A 24,506-nucleotide genomic window follows, 5' to 3' on the forward strand; every position below is an offset into this window, starting at 1 on the left:
GGCCCAGTGAGGGCGGACACGCGGGTAAAAGCCTAGAAAAGGTGAGCCACTGGGAGAAGTCCCGGAGTGGGGGCGAATCTAGCAGATGTGTGGCAAAGTGAGACTCCCCGACTAGCCACAGTACTACTTTCCCCACCTGCCTTTGGACACACCACTAACCTGTCTCTTCTGCCATGCATTGTTGCTAATTAACTAAGTTGTTAATTAAGGTGGGAGGCTGCCCATTCTTGTCCCGATGCCAGGGGCTGCTATCTGTGGCTCTGTTCCTCCCCTACATTGCAGCCCAAGCCTCGTAGATGGCATCCAGATGACACAATGCTCCCAAGCTACAGCCAGACCAAGCTTAGGCCTCATTGTCAAGCCTCAGACATGCTCACATTCATATTGTCCTCCTCTCACTAGGGCCTTTCCCACTCCACCCCCTCTTACAGGGTCTCTTTCATGCCTTGACAACTTGTACTGCCTTGTTCCCTCTCGGAGGGGGTCCCTTAGGCCATAGGCTTTAGCTAGCTCATACCTTGGGTGGCAGACGTACCTTCTTTTAGGTCTCTACCATGACCCTAACCAGGGTAGTGGCCAGCCAATCACCCGACTGGGCCTAAGTTTGCCCTGGCCCCTTCCAGGGCAACTCTATACACTCATAAATACTAGGCTCACAGCCCTTTGGTTTTCCCCTCACTGGGTCCGCCCCCTCACTGGGGCTTTACATCTCACACTGCTCCCTCACTGGGGCTCCATATCTCCACCCCTCACTGGGGCCATTCCCTCACTGGGGGTTCCTCATTCCTGCCCCCTCACTAGGGCTCCATACTGCCCCCTCACTTGGACCACCCCTTCACTGGGGCTACAGGGCTTCCCTCCTCTGTGGGGCTCAGGTGGCTGCAGCCATGCCTGGCCTCCACTCTCATTCCTCAGGGTTTTGCACCTCACTGGGCTCAGGTAGCTGCAGCCATGCCTCGCCCCAACTACCTCTGATGTTACATAACCCATCCAAAGGTGAGGGCTTGGGTTAAAGGGTGATAACTGGCCTGACATTTCCTAGGGGCACCCGTGCCACTGAGAGCCCCACCATGCCACCCACTCCCAGCAGGATGCAGTTTTAGGTCATGCCCAGGACCAGGAGCCTCCAAACCATCCCCTATAGCTCCTGCCCTTACATCCAGGATGTTGCATGCAGCCTTGTAGCCAGGCAATGTTACTGCCTGGCCTGCCAGAAGCAAACTGCTGTCTTTATATAGGTGGCCAGGGGTCTAAGATGGCCACTGCAATCAAGCACCTGCTGGCTGCTTGGCTCCACTCTTAAAGTGGCAGGCACCAACAGTGCCCTCCCACACAGTGTCACCTATGTCATGAGTTTTGCTTGTCACCAGTTTGAGGGGCAGTTTCCCTGAAAACCCTTCACCTATCACCTCGAAGCTTGGCAGTCTTCTTGCCCTCAGAAGAGGCTACCATTCCTGCAAGTTCCATCCAAATCACCCAGAATACAACAAAGTTATAGATATTTCATTGATTCCCCATTATACTCTGTGGCCGAATCTCAAAATCTTCCAAAGCCAATTCAGCCTAATCAAATTGGAAAAGCGAGTTGAATCTCTGAATTGAATTGCTGGCATCTGAATCAGCTGAATCCAAATCTAAATCCAAATTGAACAGTTCCTTATTGGCACAGGCCTACGAGTAGCCCAGGGGAGGTGCAAGATGAGGGCATCTTGTGGGGCAGCAGGTTCTTGTGACTGAAGCATGAGTCCCAGCAGGGTGGGAAGCTAAGCAATGTCTTAATAGAATTCCCATTCAGCAGGCAGTCCTCAGCGATCAAGCTCTAACTGAATGCATGTATTTTTCTTTGAATTTCAATTATATAGGCTTTTATGTCACAAGAGGGATGCTCTATTACCCCCTGTGGTGGTGTGCTTCTTAGGCAATGCTCCTTTGTCTGCTGTCACACCAACTTTCTCAAAACAGATTGTACTTCTATGTATCTAACGATTCTCTTTAACATTAAAGGTGGGGTGGGGAGGAGGGGTATGAACCAAGTTAGGTTCACTCTTTATCTGTTTTTTCTCTCTATCTGCTTTAGTTGGGTTTATTTGAAAACTTACAGAGAAATAAAGTTTCCTTAAGATTTCATAGATTCCATCGATATTAGGGCTGCAAGGGACCTTGGGAGATCAAGTCCAGCCCCCTGCCCTTGGGGCAGGAAGTTAGCTGGGGTCAAAGATCCCACCAAGATAAACATCCAAATATCTCTAAAGGAGTCCAGAGTAGGTACTTGCACCACCATCTGTTTCAGGCCTTGGGGGCTTGGACAGGAAATAAGTTCTTCCTTATGTCCAGCCTAAAATAGTCTTGGAGGAGTTTGTGACCATTTGATCTTGTCATCCCTTGGGGCGCTTTGGTGAACAGACGTTCCCCCAGATCCTGCCCTCCCTTATGTACTTATAGGCAGGCACCAGGTCCCCCCTGAACCTGCACTTTTCCAGGCTGAAGAGTCCCATAGCTCTCAGCCTCTCATCATATGGCTTGTTCTCCTGCCTTCTAATCATGCATGTGGCTCTCCTCTGGACTCTCTCAGGCTTATCCACATCCTTTTTGAATTGTGGAGCCCAGAACTGGATGCAGTACTCCAGCTGCTGCCTCACCAAAGCCGAGTACGGTGGGAGGATGACATCCTGGTATTCTCTTGAGAAGAAAGCCAGAGTTTTGCTTGCTTTACCAGCTGCAACATCACATTGGTGGATCATGTTCATCTTGTGGTCAGTAATGACTCCCAAGTCCCTTTCGGCCATAGTGCTAACAAGCATATCACTGCGGAGCCTGAAAGCATGCTGTGGGTTTTTCTTCCCAAGGTGGAGTACCTTGCAGTTTTCAGTGTTGAACGTCATCAGGTTTTCATCCACCCATTTTCTGAGCCTGTCAAGGTCAGCTTGGATCACCATCCTGTCTTTGGCTGTGGATGCTTTACCCCAAAGTCTGGTGTTATGGGTGAACTTAGCTAGTCCACTTCTGATATCAATGTCCACATCACTAATAAAGATGTTAAAGAATATAGGCCCAAGCACATAACCTTGGGGGACCCCACTGGTCACAGCGCACCACAATGATTTACTTCTGTTGACTACCACTCTCCGGGTCTGACTTCAGAGCCAATTCCCCAACCACTGGACTGTGATGTAGCCAAGGCTGCAGTTGGCCAATTTTTCCATGAGATGATCATGGGACACCAGATCGAAGGCTTTTTTAATATTAACATATATGATGTCAAGCTCTTCTCCCTTGTCCAGGTGATATGTCACCTGGTCATAGAAGGAGATGAGATTGGTCAGGCAAGACTTACCCGCAACAAACCCGTGCTGGCTATCCCTCAGGATGTTGCCATCATCCAGTTTGTCAAGAATGATCTCTTTGAAAATGTCTTCCAAGATCTTCCCTGGGATAGAGGTCAGGTTAATGGGCCTGTAGTTCCCCAGATCTACTTTCCTGCCTTTCTTGAAGATAGGCACCACATTGGTCTTCTTCCAGTCTTCAGACACTTAGCCTGAGTGCCACAAGTTCTTGAAGATCTATGCCAAGGGCTGAGCTATAATGCCTGCCAGCTCCTTAAGTACCCTGGGCTATAAATTGTCTGGGCCAGCTGACTTGAAGGTGTCCAGCCTCTCAGAGAGTTCCTTCACATGGTCTACATTGATGAAAGTTAACAATTCTCCCTCATCTTGGCTTTCCCATACCATATTGAGCAGGGCCATCCCTTGGGGCTGGTGAAAAACTGACACAACATACTCCTGAAGCAGGTTGGCTTTTTCCTAGGTGTTGGTTGTCAGTTGTCCCATATGGTTAAGCAGGGGTCCACTGTTGCCCTTGCTTTTCCTCCAACTCCCCACATTTCTAAAAAATGACTTGTTATTGTCTTTGATACGTGTAAGCAGTTAGAGTTCAGTCGCAGCCTTGGCTTTCCTGGTTCACTCCCTACAGGTCTCGACCAGTGCAGAATACTCCTCCTTAGAGGTGGATCCAGTCTTCCATCCTTTATAGGTCTTTCTTTTTAGATGCAGGAGGTCCACTAGTTCCCTGCAGAGCCAAGGGGGCTGCTGTGCCCTTTTGCTGCCTTTCCTCCAAGATGGGATAGACATTGCTTGTGCTTCCAGGATCGCTCCCTTTAGGAGCAAGCACTCATTTCCACCCATTTCCATACCAGGTCGAGCAGCACTTTGCATCTCATTGGTCCATAGACTGCTTGAGTCAGCTTCATCCACGCACCTGAGGAAGCTTTGTGACCGTTTGGATTTTGCCAAGTGCTCTTCCAACTATATGTCTGGGTAATTGAATTTTCCCATAACAACCATGCACTGGGAGCATGCAGCCTCAGGCAGTTCCTTGCCAAATTCCTGGTCAAGCTCTTGATTTTGGCTAGGAGTCTGTAGTAGACTACCATTGTGTCCCCTGTGCCATGTTCACCATGGGTTTTAACCCAGAGAGGTTCCAAGCATCCACCGTGAGTGCCAATGTTGGCTTGCAGGGATGTGTATCTTTCCTTGACATAGAGAGCTATACCCCCGCCCCTTTTGTCTACATGATTTCTCCTGTACAAGGTAAAGCCATCCATACCTGTCGCCCAATCATAGGTGGAGTCCCACCAGGTCTCTGTTATCCCTATGAGATCATAGGCATTTTTGTTTAGCAAGAGGATCAGTTCCTCCTGCTTGTTCCCCAAGCTCCTGGAATTGGTGTACAGGCACATAAGTGTCCCATTGGGGTCCCTTGTCTTCCCTACATATCGTTCTAGGGCTGGGGTAGAGGTAGGTTCCCTTGAGGTAGAGGTAGGGGTAGAGGTAGGTTCCCATCCTAGCATGCTGGATTTGCAAAAGTTGTCAAGTGCACTTGCAGTGGCGGTAGTCCCCCCCATCCCTCAGCAGGCTTAGTTTGAAGTCCAGTTGAGCAGGTCAGCCAGTCTGGCTGAGAAGCGCATCCTCACCAGCAGAGTAAGTTGGAGGCCTTCTCTTCCCAGAAGACCACTGCCTTTCTCACCAAAGAGCAGACTGCAATCGTGGAAGCAGAAGCCTTCACAATGACACCAGCACCGCAGTCTTTGGTTAACTACCTCGATCCTCCTCTCCCTCTTCAGCCCATAGCCTGAAACTGGGAGGATTGAAGAAAGTACCACCTGTGCCCCCAACCCCTTAAGCCCCGCTTCCAAAGCTCTGTAGCATCTCATGAGCCGGCTGGTATTGCTCTGAGCTGTGTCATTCATGCCCACATGGATAAGGAGCATATGGTAGTGGTTGGTGGGCCAGATGAGTTTCAGGACTCTCTTGGCTACATCCTGGATACAGGCTCCTGGAAAGCAGCAGACCTCCTGGGCTAAGGGGGTGGGGCAGCAGATCATGCCTTCAGTCCCCCTCAGGAAGGGGTCTCCCACAACGAACACTCTACAAGTGGCCTTAGGGAAAGCAGAGATGGTAGCCGTGGGTGAGCCTGTGTTGCCTGCAGGAGCTGGCAGCTCTGCAGGCTCAACTGGGACTGCAAGAGATTTGTACCTGTTGCAAAGCTCCAGGGGGAGGGGACCCTGGTGCAGTGGGCCTTGGAGCCATTGACCACCTTGGTCCAACCCCCTGGCTGGTCAGTGCAGGAGATCCTCGAGTTCTCCCTTGTCCTGGAAGGTGACCTTGGTCTACCCTCTCATTCCAGGGGGTGAAGGGCCTGGCAGTAAGAGTCTATCTCCTGCTTGCCATCCCTGATGACACACAGTCTCTGGACTGTGACCTGGAGCTCCTCTATCTGGTGCCCCAGAGACTCCAAAGTGAAGCACAAGGGGAGGTGGCCATGCTCCCAGTCCCATGTTCCTGGAAACGTGCCAGGCAGCCCCCACAGCTGAGAGCCAGAGGCTCCATCTGCGTGGACCCCAGAACCATGGATTCCATCTGGGTAGAGACCTCATAAGTACTGGGGGGGTGGGGCTCAGCCTCCAAGGGGACCCTTGGTGTTTGGTGCATGCCCATCCACATTGTCCAGCTGGTAGGCTGGCTACTGCAGCAACTACCTTCCCTAGGGCTCACTGGCTGGGCCTCAGGCTCTCCCACTCACCCTCCTGCACAAACTCCCATGCTAAACTTGCATGCCAGGCTCAGAAGCATACCTGTTTGCACATCCTGTTCATGAGGCTCTGGTCAAGTGGCTCCCTGAGGGGCAGGGCAAAGTAGGAGCTAAGGGGGGGCATGACCCTTCCTGGCTCCACTCAGCTGCCCCACAGCTGGGCTATGTCCTTCCCACCACAATCCCCTGCTTACCTCCAGGCAGGCCAGGGCTTGTTGGGGGTCCTGGGGTCCTCTTGGAGGGTTCTGGGGGTCCCTGGGCTTACAGGGGGTGCAACAGGCTTCTGCTCATGCATCTGTCACTGGAGCCAGGGCCTGAACCACCAGAACCAGGGCCTGAAAGCACTTTTGAAAGTGTCGTGTACAGTTTTTTTCAATAGAAGGAAAGGTTTAAATTCCACTTTAATTCCACCTATGTTCCAGATTCCAAAGAAGACCAAAATTGCAATAGCAATCCAATTCCCATGCTCTAACACCAGAAATTCCTCTGTTCTCCCACCCTGGCTACCCAGACAACCCCTAGAATTCCCCAAATTTTGAATGATGGATAGACAGCACCATGACAGGGCTGGCCAGCCCCATTAGAAACACTCTCATGACCCTCAAAATCACTAGGGCTCACCATGGTCACCCCTACAGGTGCCCAAGTGATGCATGGCACAGCATCAGCCACCACAATGTCTGCACTATACCATCCCAGGTGGGCACACATACCAACACATGCACACCAAGCCAGTGCCAAGCAAGGTCTTTAAAGCAAGTGACATCAGACAGCAGCACCAGATGGCAGCATCAGACCAGCACTCTGTGACAACCATCATCAACACAACGCCAGCACACTGTGCCTGACAAGGCTAGCTGGTTAACTCCAATGGGCATTATTTGGGGGTACACCACATACATAAGTAAATCTTCAGTAATACACTATGTCCTTTCCTCCATAGAATACACAAATGAAGAGGCTTGTGTAAATCTTTAATGATACAAAGTTCTCTTTGCAAAAATTAGCCTTTTTACCTGCCTTTTCAAGATTCTCCATAATAATGTTCATAGCATGGAGTGCACAATCCAGCCTGGGTGCAATTAACAACTTGTTATAATAAGGTGTTTTCAATAAGCTGTTTTAACTACCCTGCCTTGAATAAGCTGAAGTACCTTTATTGAAGACCAAGAAAGCCACATGGGGAGGAGGGAAGCCTTGGTAAAGACCTTTTGTGATGCTGGGTGGGGTGATACAGGGAGGCACCCCATAATAAAAATCACAAGACAGCCAGATTGGGGGCTGCATGACCAAGGTTAGTGTCTTGTGGCTGAGGGCACATCAACTAATGATGGCCAGCCATTGGCCCTTTACAAAGGCATTAGAAAACACCCTGCATAATGTAGGATAATTTGGATGGAGTAACCAAACTAACACAGCAGGAACCCAGAAATCTTCAAGATCCCTTTGAACTGCCCACAGTGCCACCATTCACCGCTGCATCAGGCATGGGCACCCACTAAAGGTCCCACCATACCCACTCCTGTGGATAAGCCTACCCCCAGTAATTCTGGTACACACCTCTGTGTACATGGTCCCGCACCACCGCCTAGCCAGCATAGCACCGCTGGGAATGCTGTGGACACCATCTGTGTTTCAGGGACAAACAGCAGCAAAGAGAGTTAAGGACAGTGGTAAGTTGTATAAGTTTCCCAATGGTGGGGTACTTTTGAAAAAGACAAAGATTTTTAGTTGAATTTTTGAATGGGCTAACTGCTCAATGTCATCTCCCCTGACAACTGTTCCTTGCCCTGACACAAGAGATGCCATTACCCAGACAGAGGAGCAATGGTATCAATACTGATTGATTCATTAGGTATGTATGTAATTGAAAGACTTCTTAAAATAGAAGCTATGTCATCTGAGACAAAGGCCCAAGTACTTGGGTTCTGTCACATTTACTACCCGGAGAATAATATTAATGATAGTTTCATAGTTGGTAAGGTCAGAGACCTGAGCAGATCATCAAGTCCGACCCCCTGCCATGGCAGGAAAGAGTACTGGGGTCAAATGGCCCTGGCAAGGTGTTCATCCAGCCTCCTCTTAAAGACCCCCAGGGTAGGAGCCAGCACGACTTCTCTTGGAAGTTGGTTCCAGACCCTAGCCGCCCTGACTGTGAAGTAGTGCCTCCTGATGTCTAATCTAAGTCTACCCTCTACCAGTTTGTGACCGTTATTTCTAGTCACTCCTGGTACCGCTCAGGGACTCTCCCAGTGCCTGCTGGTCCGTCCTGACTAGTTTTTAAATGGGCACTAGATCCCCCCTCAGCCTTCTCTTGTGGAGGCTGAACAGGTTCCGGTTCCGTAGCCTGCCCTGCTGCCTCCTGATCATGCAAGTGGCCCTCCTCTGGCCGCTCTCCATATTGTCCACATCCCTCCTGAAGTGCGGCGCCCAGAACTGGATGCAGTACTCCAGCTGTGGCCTGACCAGTGCTGCCTAGAGGGGGAGGATGACCTCCTTGGACCTGCTTGAGATGCATCTGTGGATGCATGACAAGGTATGGTTGGCCTTCCTGACTGCCTCCCCACACTGCCAGCCCATGTACATCTTGGAGTCAATGATGACTCCAAGATCCTTTTCTGCTTCTGTACTGATGAGAAGGGAGTTCACCACCCTGTAGGTATGCTGCTGCTTCTTCCTCCCCAGGTGCATCACCTTGCACTTGTCAGTGTTGAAACCCATCCAGTTCTCATCCACCCAGCCCTGTAACCTGTCTAGGTCTGATTGCAGCCTATTCCTCCCTTCTGATGTGCCCACTTCTCCCCACAACTTAGTGTCATCTGTGAATTTGAACAGGGTGCTTTTTACCTCTCCATCCAAGTAATTGATGAAGATGTTGAACAGTGCGGGCCTGAAGACCAAGCCCTGAGGAACCCCACTGCCCACGTCCCTCCAGGTTGAATAAGACCCGTCTACCACCGCTCTCCAGGTCCGGCCCGCCAGCCAGCTAATGACTGTGTAGGTGTCCATGCCACAGTCTCCTAGTTTTTTAATGAGAATGGGGTGAGAGACAGTATGGAAGGTCTTTCTAAAGTCCAGAAAGACTACGTCCACTGCCACACCTGCGTCTAAGGAATTTGTGATCTGGTCATAGAAGGCCACCAGGTTGGTCTGACAGGACCTGCCTCTAATGAACCTGCATTTGTTGTCCCTAAGCATAATCTCCACCGCTGGCCCCTCGTGAACCTGTGCCAGGATAATTCTCTCAAAAAGCTTACTTAGGACCGAGGTAAGATTTACTGGCCTATAGTTTCCTGGGTCCTCCTTCCTCCCTTTTTTGAAAATGGGAACCACATTGGCCCTTTTCCAGATTATGCTTAGGGGCAAGCAACACGGGTTCATTAGAGGCAGGTCCTGTCAAACCAAGCTGGTGGCTTTCTATGACAAGGTCACAAAATCCTTAGATGCAGGGGTAGCAGTGGAACATAGTTTTTCTAGACTTTAGGAAGGCCTTCAACATTGTGTCTCACCCCATTCCCATTAAAAAGCCAGGGGACTGTGGTGTCAAGACCTACACAGTCAAATGGGTTGCTAACTGGTTGGAGGGCTGCACCCAGAGAGTGGTGGTGGATGGGTTATTTTCACCTTGGAGGAATGTGGGCAGTGGGGTCCTCCAGGGCTCGGTCCTGGGGCCCACACTGTTCAACATCTTCATCAGTGACTTGAACAAGGGGGTAAAAAGCACCCTGTTCAAATTTCCTGACGACACTAAGATATGGAGCGATGTGAGCACTCTATAAGGGAGGACTAGGCTACAATCAGAACTAGACAGGTTACAGGGGTGGGCGGATGAAAATAGGGTGGGATTCAACACTGACAAGTGCAAGGTGCTGCACCTGGGGGGAAGAACCAGCAGGATATCTACAGGCTGGGGAACTCCCTGCTCATCAGTGCAGAGGCAGAAAAGGATCTTGGAGTCATTATTGATGCCAAGATGAACATGGGCCGGCAGTGGGGGGACGCGGTAAAGCAGGGCCAACCACACCTTGTCATGCATCCACAGATTCATCTCAAGCAGGTCCAAGGAGGTGATCCTCCCCCTCTATGCAACACTGGTCAGGCCACAGCTGGAGTATTGCGTCCAGTTCTGGGTGCCGCACTTCAAGAGGGATGTGGACAAGATGGAGAGGGTCCAGAGGAGGGCCATTCACATGATCAGGGGGCAGCAGGGCAGGCCCTACAGGGAGAAGCTGTGGGACATAAACCTGTTCAGCTTCCACAGGAGAAGGCTGAGGGGGGATCTAGTGGCCATTTGCAAACTAGTCGGAGGGGACCAGCAGGCATTGGGGGAGTCCCTGTTCCCAAGCACTACCAGAAGTGACTAGAAATAATGGTCACAAGCTGGCAGAGGGGAGATTCAGACTAGGCATCAGGAGGCGCTACTTCACAGTCAGGGCGGCTAGGATCTGGAACCAACTTCCAAGCAAAGTGGTGCTAGCTCCTACCCTGGGGGTTTTTAAGAGGAGGTTAAATGAACACCTTGCTGGGGTCGTTTGACCCCAGTACTCTTTCCTGCCATGGCAGGGGGTCGGACTTGATGATCTGCTCAGGTCCCTTCCAACCCTACCAACTATGAAACTATGAAACTATGATGAAAGCAGGCATTCCCTATGTGCCACTTGGGTGCTTGCAAAAGAAACAGCATCCTTTTCCAAACATGGACCTTAACTTCTCCATGCCTTGGTTTCCTCCCTCAATGACTGGAGGATAACAGTGCTTTCTCCCCAGCCTCGTAGTGAGAGCTGTGTGCTTTCATACATGTCTATGATACCTCTAGGCGGAAGTTGCTCTAGAAGGAAGGGTTTTTCACTCTAGTGTGGGCATGTGACACCCCCTCTGTGGGTGCCCCTGACTGCGAATTTGGTACTGTGCAGTTAGTTGCTACTTGCTCTAGTAAGTGCAGTCCCAGTAGCGTGTGGTTATTTTTAGATGCTACATCACCATAGCAATGAGCTATGGTGATGTAACTCTTTGCTGCACCAAAGTAGTATCAGCATCACAGTTTGTGCGGGCAGATACTATGTCACTGTAGCGATCTTGCTTATCACTATGGTGACATAGTGTCTCATGTAGATGTGCCCACTGAGAATTACAGGGTAAAATGCTTGTGCCCCACGGAGAATGCTGTACAGGAGATTATTCAATCACTGTTAGTTCACACGTACCCCACCCTATGTGAGCATGCCGTGCTGTCACCAAATGTACCTAATAACCCATGGAACATCATGCCACAGATTGGAAGGATTTGTGGTTTTGGACAGGGCCTGAACAGAGCTGCCATCCTTGTTTTTTATCCTGTTTTTCCCCTCAGTTTCCCACTCTCTCTTCTCTCTGAGGTGAAGCTGCAGATACTTGTTTATACTCATTGCTGTTGTGCACTGTATTTTTTTCTGATGCTTGTTAACCATCTTGGTCCCCTCAGCTTTGTCCAGCCCCTCTTCTTTTCATTGCTCTGAAATCAAGCACTTCCCTCCATCTCCATGGAAACTGATTCGGTGGCTTCTATGGAAACAGGAGCAGATGAGAGACAGAGAGGGAGGCTGGGACCTCTGTGAAATTATGGCTTTGCTTCCTCAAAGTCAGGCATGAAATTTCCTGCAAAAGCCTGTAGATGTTGGGAAACATGCTTCCTCACTGTCCTAAAGGGCACCCACTCCCACCTGGGCCATTTCTACCTGCCTATTCTCCATGTGTCCCCTTTACACTCCCCACCAAGGAGATACCCATCTTGCTCTGCTCACTTGAGCATTAAACCTCTGCACTGGCTATCCCAGGAGGCTTAGAGAGAGCTTATTCTTTTGCCAGGCAGGAATGTGTCAGGGAAACAGAACGAAACCAAACCTTTTCCCCACATGTGAACATATAATGAACATATAATGTGTACATATAATGTACAGAAATGGAAGATGCTTGGTTCCTGCTCTCTCCCTGCAACTGAAGGTCCAATGTAAGAGCTACCAGAGAGCTGGTCCCCCTTTGGTGACACATCTGCTAATTTGTGGGGATGTCCAGGAGCCTGGTGAAAACCTAGTGTAATTTAGCCAAAGTCTTACTCTTTATTGGCAAGGCTCTCCCCACATCTCACTTCTCTCCTGGCTCTCACAGCCAACAGACCCTCTGACCTTTGGACCCTAGAGAGGACAACAGTTTAAGGAAATCAATTTATTCTTCACTCTCATGAGATCTACTTCCTGTGAATGATGAGAGGGAGTCAGCAGCTGGGCCGGTTCCCCCCAGGACCCCTTGTTTAGTCCCCCATAGAGCTCAGCCACTCAGAGTCAGCCTGACATGAAATACTTCTCATAGCTGGCAAAGCAGGTTGACCAGTTTCCTTCCAGCCAGTGGGAAAGAGGAGGAGAATGTAAAGGAAATCCAGTGTGCAATACGGGGGCCCTTTGAGTCCCAATGTGTCAGGGAATGTAGGCAATAGTCTTGGCAGGTTAAAGAGACTGTGAGAGGGCGCGAGCCTCAGCAAGGGGAGGGCTTGTTTGTGGCACAGCATATGAATGTGGGGTGGGATTCTGTTCTTTCCTGATTGCTCAAGAAGCCATTTTGGGTATTTATGTATCCTAGACCATTCTGTTCCTGGACACATGGACACCTGTGTATGGACCCAGACTGGTGTGAGAAGGGGAGAAGAAAGACTGCCCTGTCTCCTGTCCCCAACAGATAGCTGGGTGCCTTGGGTACTTACTTGGAAAGCCAGTGGACCTAGGTTCTAGGCAGTCTTTATCCAGAGTTTATTTAAACCTAATTTCCCATCTCAGCCTGCTAATCACCACACCACAGGTCAACCACTACCTAGTCCCTTGAGCACTCCTTCTGAAGTTGGTTTCCTGGGCAGCCATGAGAGGGAGAGATGTGGAACCAGGAAGAAAAAAGAAAACTAGAGAGTGTATGGTTCAGTGAGGTGACTCGAGGGCCCCTGGATTCTAGCTTGGATCCTTACTTCTAGTGAGGCAGAAACTTTCTCCTGCACTGCCCTCCATCCATTTTTTCCAGAGCTCAGTGGCTCAGCTACAAAAGGAACACCAGATAAAAGTCTGAGTAATGCCTGACACCTGGTGTGGTGGTTTGAGTGCTGTCCTAGGAAGCAAGAGACACCAGAAAAGGGGGAACCAAAACCCAGACCTCCAGCATTGCAGAAGAGCGCCAAGCCACTAAGTTATACAAAGCTAGAGACACATGCAGCTATGAGTGGAGCTAGTGATTTACAGAGCATGGTGTGGGAGATGCCACTGATGCCACAGGGAACACAGCTGCCTCCTCCCCGCCCCCCTTCCCTGTTGGCAGACTTTTTCAAGTTTCTAAAGCAGGTACAACTCCCCCTACTGCTCTCAACACTCCCTTCTTTCCAGATTAGGCACCTCCTCTCCCATTCCCCTTACCATCTCCAGCAGGGACCTGCCTGCCGCTGCCACTATTCTCAGCTGACCCTCTTATCATGCTGTAGTTGAGGGACTTGGAAACAGCAGTAGTCTAGGCTCTAGGTTTTGACTGGGGACAGTGGTGGTGATAACAGGCAAATCCCTACTTCAAGCACCTGCTCCCAAACCACTGGAGATACCAAGGAGCAGCAGCAGGGAGCAAGAGCACCTTGAATCCCACTGCCACTGCTGTCCCCAACTGACTCCCCCAGTTATGGGGAGCATCTGCATGGAGTGCTCCACAGGGCTGGAATGGCAGCATTCCCTCACCCCTTTCCAGGTGCTCCTGCTGCCTGCTCTGCCCCAGGTGTCCTCCACAGTCTGGGAGCAAGTGCTGGAGGGGGCATCACCTACTGCTGCTGCTGTCCTCAGACCTTTTGGTCACTCTTGCACAGCTGCTTCCAGCAGCTTGGAGCCTCTGGGCTGCAGGGGAATTGTGGTGGAAGGGGCAGGGAGTAGGGATTTGAAGCTGCTGTTGCCACTGACACCATACTGGCATCCCATGCAGTTGCTCCTCACATCTCTCAGCTGGAACAAGGCAGAAGCGGTCTTGGGACTTTCTCCACCCCTGTGTCAGCAGGGGGTAGCAGCAGCAGTGGGCATCCTGCCCCCCTTCCCATCTTCTTCACCTGTCCCCTGCTTCATCCCTCTGGGTGTCCCACTCCAGCCCAGGGCTCCAACCATGCCCCAGACACTGCAGAGGACTTGGGCATGGGGAAATGGAGATTCTGGCATGTGACCTTCACTGTGGAAGGGGGTTGCAACCTCACCATTGCAGCCCTCTGGATATGCCCCTGCACATGACTGCTCCTTTCCTGAAGTTATAGGTTCTGGTGACTGTTTTCAGGCAGGTAAGTGCACTGCATGTCCCGAAGGGGTGTGCAGGACTATGGCTCCTACTGTGCATGCTCAGTCGGGGCACGTGTGCAGATGTCCACTGGTGCAGGGCTATGCATCCAAAAACAGAACCACCTAGATGCTGAAGTGCCAAAATGCCCTATGAACATTAAAAAAATAGCCACTTAAGTGATCAGGAAAGAACAGAATGTCATCCTTGGGGCATTTCTTCAGAAGTGTTGAGGGCTGAGGCGCACAGAACTGCTGTGGTATTGTTAGCAGAGCAGGCACATGAATGTGTAATAAAAAATTAATTATTCTACCCTTCTTAAATGCTATAGCAGAGCTCCTTGGAAGCAGAAATTTAAGTCGTTCAGATGAATGAAAATATCTGCTACATAGACAACCCAGGCTAGCTAGTCAAGATCTTTATAATTTTATAAAAGCTTGATTTATGCTTTTTTTCAAAAATAACAAGCTTATTATGCAGCTCAGAGAAGTGAGCATAATTGGTAGTAACTGGTGTGACAGAGAAGCTGCTGGTGCTTTGAGGTGCTCACCACTCAAGGGCTTTCAAAGGCTCTGAGGGGAGCCTGCTTCAGCAGAGCAGCAAGGGAAAACTTCCCCAGGAACTATTTTAAGAGGGAAAGGTGTGTGGAAGAACACCTTTGGTGTCTGCCACCTTAAGAGTGTGAAGAGGCAACTGGCAGGTGCAGCCCCAGCTCTAATGAATGGCCATTTTAAGATTCAGGCCGGCAGGGCTGGAGGTAGCATTCTGCTGCCTGGCACTGAGGAAACAGCATCTCCCAATGGAGCTACTGCTCTGGTAACACTAGGACGAAAGGACAGGGGCTTATGGAGATGACTAGGAGGTTCCTGGGTCCTACGCATGACCTAAAACTGCACCCTGCTGGGGATGGGTGGCCTGCTGGAGCTGTTCATGGTGGAACAGTCCCTCAGAAATGCCAGGCCAGTTACCACCCCAGTGAAAGGTAAGGAGGGGTGCCTGAATCCCAGTCCCCACCTTTGGGTGGGTTATTTATCATCAGAAGCAGTAGAGTGCCAGAGATGCCCAAGGGTGGCATCTGAGTCCGTGTGGGGTGCAAGACCCTGGAGAGTGAGAATGGTGGGCCAGGCACACCGATGAGTGGTACCTGAGCCTGTGGGCATGTTCGATCCCAGGTCCCAGCATAGGGGGCAGAGTATGTTCCACAGCAGAGGCGGAGGTGCAGAGCAGGGTGCAGAGGGGCACCTATTGGCCTGCACAAGAGTGTTGAGGCCCTGAGAGCAAGAGAGTGAGTTAGATGAGGCCCTGAGGACAGGGTTTGCAAGGTCCAGGTAAGCTTTCAGGCACCTGAGGCCAAAGGTGGGCCAGAGGCTGGGCTAAAGTAGGTTCACAGTTGAGCAATTGTTCAGTCAATGCACAGTGGGGTGGCGGGAGATGCCCGAGAGACTGCGCCAGGGCTGACTGAAGAGGGGAGAGCTAAGCCCGAGGATCTCATGGAGTGGAGTGGGATGAGTATGGCATACAGGGGTGGTACACAAGAGACCGGGTGAGAGTCGGTGGAGTATAAAGGGTCCCAGTGAGAGAGGGGTGGTATGAGTGTGGCTGGAAACAAGGCAGTGTGACAGAGACACAACTGTGTGTCTAGTTGGGCCCGGCCTTGAGCCGGCTATTGAACAACATGTCATTTGCGAGGCTTGGGATGCAGTACAGGAGTGGTTGGACCTGCATACATAGGCCCAGGAGAACAGGGCATACAACGGGCAGCCTCCTGCCTAATTAAGACCCAAATCATTTAACAACAAGGCATGGCAGAAGACAGAGGCAGACAGCGTGCCTAGAGGCAGGTGGGAGACTAGCATTGTGGCTGGTCAGGGAGTTCCCATGTTGCCATAGTGCTCCTTGTTCATCTCTTTGCAAAAAGCAGCAAACAGGAATTCAGCTGATGCACTTTTATCAAATGACCTAGCTTTACTGAGCAAGCCAAGGTTTTCTGCAGTCACTGGTATTCTGAGGGGCTAGGGCTTCTGGTGAATACTACAGTATGTTTGGTGATTATTATAGAGGACTAAACTGGTTTGCCTTCCCTTCCCCCTGCTCCCCAGCTCCTGGAGTTAGATCTGGACAGTGGAGCTCCTCACAAGCCCAATCCAGGACTAATACTGGGAGCAGGGCTAGCAGTGAGAGTTATCAGGGGTAACATAGACAGTGCTTATTCCCTGCCGCTGATACATGACCCCAACAGCACTCCATACAACAGATTTTGGTGGTAGGCCCTGTTGGTGTCACTGGGCATAACCCTAGGTAACTCAGAGGGATGGAAGACCACGAGGGTCGAAGAAGCCCCCCTGCTCTGGGCAAGCCAGGGCCCCCCCCCTTTCCCTGAACCTTTGTAACCCTTTCCTGAACTTTTTGTAACCTCCTGTAATACTGGAAAAACAGGATGAGTAGCAGGCAGGCTGAAACTCCCTAAAACTGTTATCTGTGGAATGCAAGGACACCGCTCAGAAAGAGAAGGGAGGAGGGAAGGGGGAGGGTGGAAGGGGTGGGGGGGTGGAAGCCAATTAGTGGAAAATTACTGCTGGGAGTGACCGGGGTATAAAAATACACTGTTGCAGGGCTAGGGGCGCAGGATTTGAGACCATACAGTCTCCCTGTGCCTTTTACTTGAGCTCAAATAAACTCTGTCTGCTTCTCCCCCCAGTGTGTTTATTGGCGCGACGCACACCGGGCAACGAACCCAATTGTTGCCTCCCTCGGGCACCTTGTGCCGGCAACAGCCCCACGCCCCACTCAGCCTGCCCCTGGATTCATGACTGCTCCAGGAGCCCCACAGGACAAAAGACATGACTTTATGGGTCAGATCTGGCCCATAAGCATAATATTTGATACCTCTGGTCTACGTAGTACCTAAATATAAGTAATGAGCACAAGCAGCTTCTGGACACTTCTCAACCACTATCTATACATATTCCAACACAACAGCCTAGTCAGGGCCTTGCTTTTCAACCAAATTGTTTGAAAGGCTGGAAACACCATCAGTGCCAGTCCAAGTAGGGGAAGACTCCCCAGCTAAGAAGACATCGCTGCTGACTTTCAATCATATTTGCATTTATCCAAAGGGTAGCACATCTGTCAGCCCATCCCCACATCTGTCAGTTCATCTAACTATACAAAAGAAAGTAGCTATGTTTTATTCTGGCTGGGAGATGTTGTTTTACATTTTTCACTATCTCCCCTATTCTGTGAGACACCGTCATTTAGCAAAGAAATGAGGTCAGTGTTATTCTGTCTTTTCTCCCAATATCAGTGACACTGGGCATGTCTACACATGCACATTTACTGCAGAGTAACCAAAATTATTGCACAGTATGGGCACATGTCTGCATGTGCACATCTGTACTGCGCAGTAAATATGATGACATATGCTGAATTGAGCATAAATTTGATACCTGTATCATGCAGGTATCAAATTTACGCCCAATTAGTTACTGCACAGTAACATGTGTAAATGCCTTATTATGCAATAGCACTGCGTGTGTGGATTGACTTGGAACTATCTTTAGTCCCAATTCAATCCATACACAGTGTTAATGCACCTTAACACCTGCGGATGTAGATGCTGGCTTATTCCCACTTACTGTGCAGTAATTTACTGTGCGGTAAATTTAAGCCAGAATTAATGCACGTGTAAACACACTCGCTGTGTTCAAAGCAGCTGGAAAAAAAGTTTTGTTTTTTTCTCTCTGTTGGAGTTTTCCTGCTTTTGCAGAGCACAAAATAGCTAAATAAAATGCTCCCACATATACTGAGTTATTCTTGCCAGTAATAACCACTGACTTTATAGCTTCTCAGGTGCAATTCAGTTCATTTCAAATTTTTTTAAATGCATTGGTTTCTGTAAGCAGGTGTCCTGGATCAATCAGAGAGATAATGTACTTTGGCAGAGCTTTTCCTCCTGGCGTTTGTTCTCACCTGCCATGACTGATGGGAGTTAAAATGAACATGCAAGAGAATAGCTGCCAATCCTGACTAATAGCAAAGTGACTCTCTTTTTCCTTGGGAGCACTGCCGCTGGGTAAGCCTGGCAAACCTCCTTCTATTAGGATGACACCCCTGTGCGTTCGGGTGAAACTTCCAGGGAACACTGGGATTCTTGTCCACAACCTGTCCCCACTCTCAGCTCGCTCTCTCTTTCTCACTAAGGAAAAGAACTGTAAATCAAACTATTAATTGGACAACTGCCGGCTTTTAATTTACTCTTTCTCTCCATCCAAAGAAGTCCAACTTACAGCCAGACAAGATTACGTAATCAATTCCAAAAAAATGTCCGTGCACGGTAAGTGTCAACAAAAGTCTCTAATTAGACATGAGTACCTGCTCCGCAAGGTCGCTGCTGAACTTCATTTCAGTACAGCAAACTATCTGCCGGTTGCTTTCTTCAGGCACACTGCCCGCTCTGCTTCCATGCCTCCAAGTGAAATGGCTGAAGAGCTCTGGCTCTGGCTCTGGCTCTGGCTCCACTCCCCTTCCAGGGAAGAACACTGATCAGGTAGAGCTCCTCTTATAGGAGCTCAGTCAGTTAATACTTTTAAAAAATGACGCTCTCCAGCTCTGCGGATCCTCCTGGTGCCGGCGGAAATGACGTTATCTCCCCAGCCAATACCTTGCACGGTATTCACTGGCTTCCTGTTACACACCTCCCCTCTTAGTTCATGTTTGCAGGTCAAAAATTCCTACTGGGAATGTTCATTCATGGTCTTTTATCTGCTCTCCCTTTCTTTCCATCGTTTCATCTTCATCACTTGTAGATTGAGATAAAAAGTCAGCTACTATATTCCTCTTTCTTGCTCAATGCTCTACTGAAAAATGAAAAAGCTGCAGTGCCAAAGCCCACTGTATAATGAAGGTGATATCAGTCTTTGAGGTTTGCAACTGCTTCAAAGGTGCATGGTCTGTGATCAACACAAACTTCCATCCCAGTAAGTAAGTAATACCTAAACAACTCGACCCCTGACCTGATGGCTAGGCATTCTCTTTCTATTGTCAAGTACCTGGTTTCTGGTTTCAAAAACTTCTTGCTAGCATAGGCTATTGGGCATTCCTCACCCTCCCACTTTTGAAACAACACCAACCCCATGGCACATCCTGAGGCATCCGCTTCTGAAACCTAGGGGTATATAAGACTGGGGCCTTACAGATTAACTGTTTAATTTCCTTGAAAGCTGTTATCACAGGTTCCGACAAACTTAACTGTCAGGGTCTTCCCTTCATCATATCCATCAATGGGGCCAAAATCTCAGAAAAATGTCTAACACCTCTCCTATAGTAATTTACAAACCCAGGAAATGACCTAAGCTGTCTCAGTGTCTTTGGCAATTTATAAGCCCTTATAGCCTCCTCCTTATCTGCTAGTGGTCTCACCTGGCCTTGGCCTTTTTGGAAACCAAGATATTTAACCTCCTCCTGTCCCAAACTACACTTCTTCGGATTTGCTGTCAGGCCTGCTTTTTGGAGTCCCCATAGAACCGCCCATAGATGTTGGCAGTGTTGCCCCCAGATGGGTGAAGATATTATAATATCAATATATGCCAAGGCGTAATTCTGATGAGGAGCCAATGTCTTATCCATGAAGACCAAATGGCATTCTTTTAAACTGGAATAGTCCTCATGGGGTCCCAAAGGCTGTTTTATCCTTATCCCTATTCTTCATGGGAATTTGCCAGTAACCTTTTGTAAGGTCTAAGGTCGAGATATACTTGGCCTGGCCAATCTTTTTTAACATTTCTTCTATCTGTGGCATAGGAAATGTGTCAAAAGTCGTGATTTTATTTACATTCCTAAAATCCATATGGACGCGGATAGTGCCTTCTGTCTTTGGCACTATCACCAACAGGCTTCTCCAAGGGCTCCTAGTGCTTGGGGGAACAGGGACTCCCCCAATGCCTGCTGGTCCCCTCTGACCAGTTTGTAACAAGCCACTAGATCCCCGCTCAGCCTTCTCTTGAGGCTGAACAGGTTCAGGTCCCATAGCCTCTCCTCATAGGGCCTGCCCTGCTGCCCCCTGATCATGCGAGTGGCCCTCCTCTGGACCTTCTCCATGCTGTCCACATCCCTCTTGAAGTGCGGCACCCAGAACTGGACGCAGTACTCCAGCTGCAGCCTGACCAGTGCTGCCTAGAGTGGGAGGATCACCTCCTTGGATCTGCTTAAGATGCATCTGTGGATGCATGACAAGATACAGTTGGCCTTCCTGACTGCATCCCCGCACTGCCGGCCCATGTTCATCTTGGCATCAATAATGACTCCAAGATCCTTTTCTGCCTCTGCACTGATGAGCAGGGAGTTCCCCAGCCTGTAGGTATGGTGCTGGTTCTTCCCCCCAGGTGCAGCACCTTGCACTTGTCAGTGTTGAATCCCATCCTATTCTCATCCGCCCACCCCTGTAACCTGTCTAGTTCTGATTGCAGCCTAGTCCTCCCTTCTAGAGTGCCCACATCCCCCCACATCTTAGTGTCATCAGCAAATTTGAACAGGATGCTTTTTACCCCCTCGGCCAAGTCACTGATGAAGATGTTGAATAGTGCGGGCCCGAGGACCGAGCCCTGTGGAACCCCACTGCCCACATCCCTCCAGGTCAAAAATAACCCATCCACTACCACTCTCTGGGTGCGGCCCTCCAGCCAGTTAGCGACCCATTTGACTGTGTACATGTTGACACCACAGTCCCTCAGTTTCTTAATGAGAACGGGATGAGAGACAATGTTGAAGGCCTTCCAAAAGTCCAGGAAGACTATGTCCACTGCTACCCCTGCATCTAAGGATTTTGGTGACCTGGTCATAGAAGGCCACCAGGTTGATCTGACAGGACCTGCCACTGATGAACCCGTGTTGGTTGCCCCTAATCATAATCTCCCCTGCTGGCCCCTCGTGGACATGTGCCAGAATAATTCTCTCAAAAAGCTTGCCCAGGATCGAGGTAAAACTAACTGGCCTATAGTTCCCCAGGTCCTCCTTCCTCCCCTTTTTGAAGATGGGAACCATTTTGGCCCTCTTCCAGTCCTCTGGCACCACACCAGAGCACCACGAGTGCTCGTAAAGCCGTGCCCGGGGTCCCGCAATGACTTCAGCTAATTCCCTCAGTACTTGAGGGTGGAGATCATCTGGACCAGCTGATTTGAATACATCCAGTCGCTCCAGAAGTTCCCTAACTAGTTCCTCACTAACCCTTGGCCTAGATGCACCTCCCTGAGGTCTAAGGGGGGCCCAGCAGAGGGGTGGTGTTTCTGGTCCCTGCTCAGGAAAATGGAGGCAAAGAAATTGTTAAATATGTTAGCTTTGTCATCTAGTGTGATGACCAAATTTCCTATCGTATCCTGCAGGTGCCCCACATTACCTGGAACCTTCTTTTTGCCGCCTATGTATTTAAAAAAGGACTTCTTGTTGTCCTTAATCTGGGAAGCTAGTCCCAGTTCCATCTCTGCCTTGGCCTTCCTGACTGCCCCCCTGCATCCCCAAGCGACTGCAGTATAATCCTCCCTGGTGATGGCCCCTCCCTTCCATTGGGTGTAAGCCTCCCTTTTAGCTAGGAGACATTCCTGGATGCTCCCTTTGATCCGTGTTGGGATTATCTCCCTTTGGGCTTGGAGGATCATCTCCTTAAGGAGCGACCACTCTTCTTGGACACCAGGCTCCCCTCCCCCTCCAGGACCTCAGTGCTTCCCCAACTATTCTCCTTAGCTCATTGAAGTCCGCCGTCCGGAAATCTAGGGCTGCTGCCTTACTGCAGGGCTTTGCCACCTTGCGCTGGATGGTGAATTCCAGCAGGTGATGATCGCCATCACCCAGGTGGTCGAGCACCCGCAACCCCCTCACCAGGTTGTTGCCGATGGCCAGCACCAGGTCCAACAAGGCATCTCCCCTGGTGGGGCTGTGCACCTCCTGTGTTAGATGGAGGTTCTTTATTTAGGCTAGGAACCTATGTGAGCGGTCAGACCTGGCTGATTGCTTTTCCCAGCAGATGTGTGGAAAGTTCAGGTCGCCCATGATGACCACACCCTTTGACCTAACTACCTCCGTGAGCTGACTTAATTCCTGGTCTAGCTCTTCCCCTTGGTTGGGTGGCCTGTAGTAGACCCCTACCGTTAAATCTCTTTCCCCTCAACTGCCTTGTATTCTAACCCAGAGCACTTCAGAGTGCCCCTCCTCTGATTCTTTGCTAAGGATGTGTATTCCTCCTTAATGTAGAGTGCCACTCCCCCACCTTTCCTTCCTATCCTGTCTCTCCTGTACAGCCTATAGCTCTTGATATTCACCGCCCAGTCATACGTTGGGTCCCACCACGTGTCAGTGAGCCCCACTATGTCTGGGTTGTTGTCAGGTAGCAGGGGGGTAAGTTTCTCCTGCTTGTTTCCCATACTATGAGCATTTGTGTAGAGGCATTTGAGGCCTCCTGAGGATGTGTGCACTGGCCCCCTAATCTCAGCATTGCCCTGGCCCCTGTTGCTTACCTGTGTATATGTTCCGATCGTTGGTCTAGGCTGGGCTGTATTTGTGGGTGTTGCTTGGTTTGGCAGTCCACGGCTTCCTTTGCCCTCATCTTCCCCTTCCCCCAACAAGCCTAATTTAAAGGTCTAGTCCTTTGGACCTCATAGTTCACAGGCCCCAGCCTTCTCCTCACTTGGAATGGGCCTTGCTGCTGTGCCAGCAATTTATGACTGCTGTCAGGTAACAGCACTAAAACCCAATCTCCCACCTTCAACTCCCTTTCCTTAGCATGGATGTCATAACTTCACTTTTGCCTTTGCTGACTTAGTCCCAGATTCTTTTGCATCATATCTCTGGCTCTTTCCAACCATTCATGGAAGTCTAACATGTACTAGGGCTGCTTTTCCCTTTCTGGGTGTCCCTCAGACCATCCCTCACAAATAATATTGAGCAGTTCCCTTGGCTTGTGCTCACAAATTAGTTTGAATGGGGTACATCCCATGGACACCTGTGGGGCTTCCTAGATTGCAAAGAATAAAGGGGGTAATAGGGACTCCCATTTCTTGAAGTCACCATGTATGCATGTCCTCAGCATACCCTTCAGCATTCTATTAAAACTCTCTACAAGCCCATCTTTTTGAAGATGGTAAACTGAGGTTCTGAGCTGCTTTATTTTCAGGATTTTACATACCCATCTCAACACCCCCGACATAAACTTTTGCCCTTGGTCCATTAAAATCTCTTGGGGTATGCCCACCCTCGATACCCATTTTATCAATTCCTCTGCTATCTTGGGTGTAGTAACATTTTTTTAATGGTATCACCTCTGGGAAATGCTTCATATAATCTATCATCACCAACACATACTGAAACCCCACTGAACTTCTCAGGAAGGGCCCCGCAATATCCAAGACAATTCTCTCAAATGGGTGTGCTGCCTGGGGCATAGAAATTAATGGTACTTTCGCAGGTTTATAACCGGATACCCTTTGACACTCCAGGCGTTCCTTACAATATCTCTGTAGAATCTTGCAGATACTGAGCCAAAAAACCCTCTGTTTCAGCTGGGCTTCTGTTTTATCCCAGCCCAAATGCCCCCTCATAGGTAACGCATGAGCAACCTTCAACAGCTGCAACCAATGCTGTCTGGGTACCAGGATTTGGGCCACTTCCTCACCTCTCTTGCATTTATCCAACTAGTACAATATCCCATTTCTTACCATGAAATGCAGGACTATGTTCACCAATTCTGGTCTGAATACCTCCTCCTCCCTCTTGGTCAGGTTTTGTTCAAAAAGGTTTTGGAACAACAGTTCCTGTTCCTGGTGCTCCCTGAACTGGCCCTCACCTATTATATCTTCTAAGTCTATTCCTTCTTCCTCCTCATAAGGTTCATGTTCGACCACTCTCTCCCTCACCAAGACCCCCTCAACCTGCCTCACATAATCTCGAGCACTAAGTTCCCCCATAGCCTTTGCTACCACCTCTTGCAAGAGAGACCAGATGGTACCTAAAAGCATTGGACAGGGTAGGGTCTCCACTAACCCGATTGCAATCTCTTCCATCTGATCCAGGACCTTCAATCTCAGCCTCTTCCTCTTATAGGTATAGGAGGCCCCTCGTGT

Source organism: Crocodylus siamensis, chromosome 10 (genome assembly GCF_052110815.1).
Source record: "Crocodylus siamensis isolate JL-2025a chromosome 10, ASM5211081v1, whole genome shotgun sequence".
NCBI classification, from domain to species: Eukaryota; Metazoa; Chordata; order Crocodylia; family Crocodylidae; genus Crocodylus; species Crocodylus siamensis.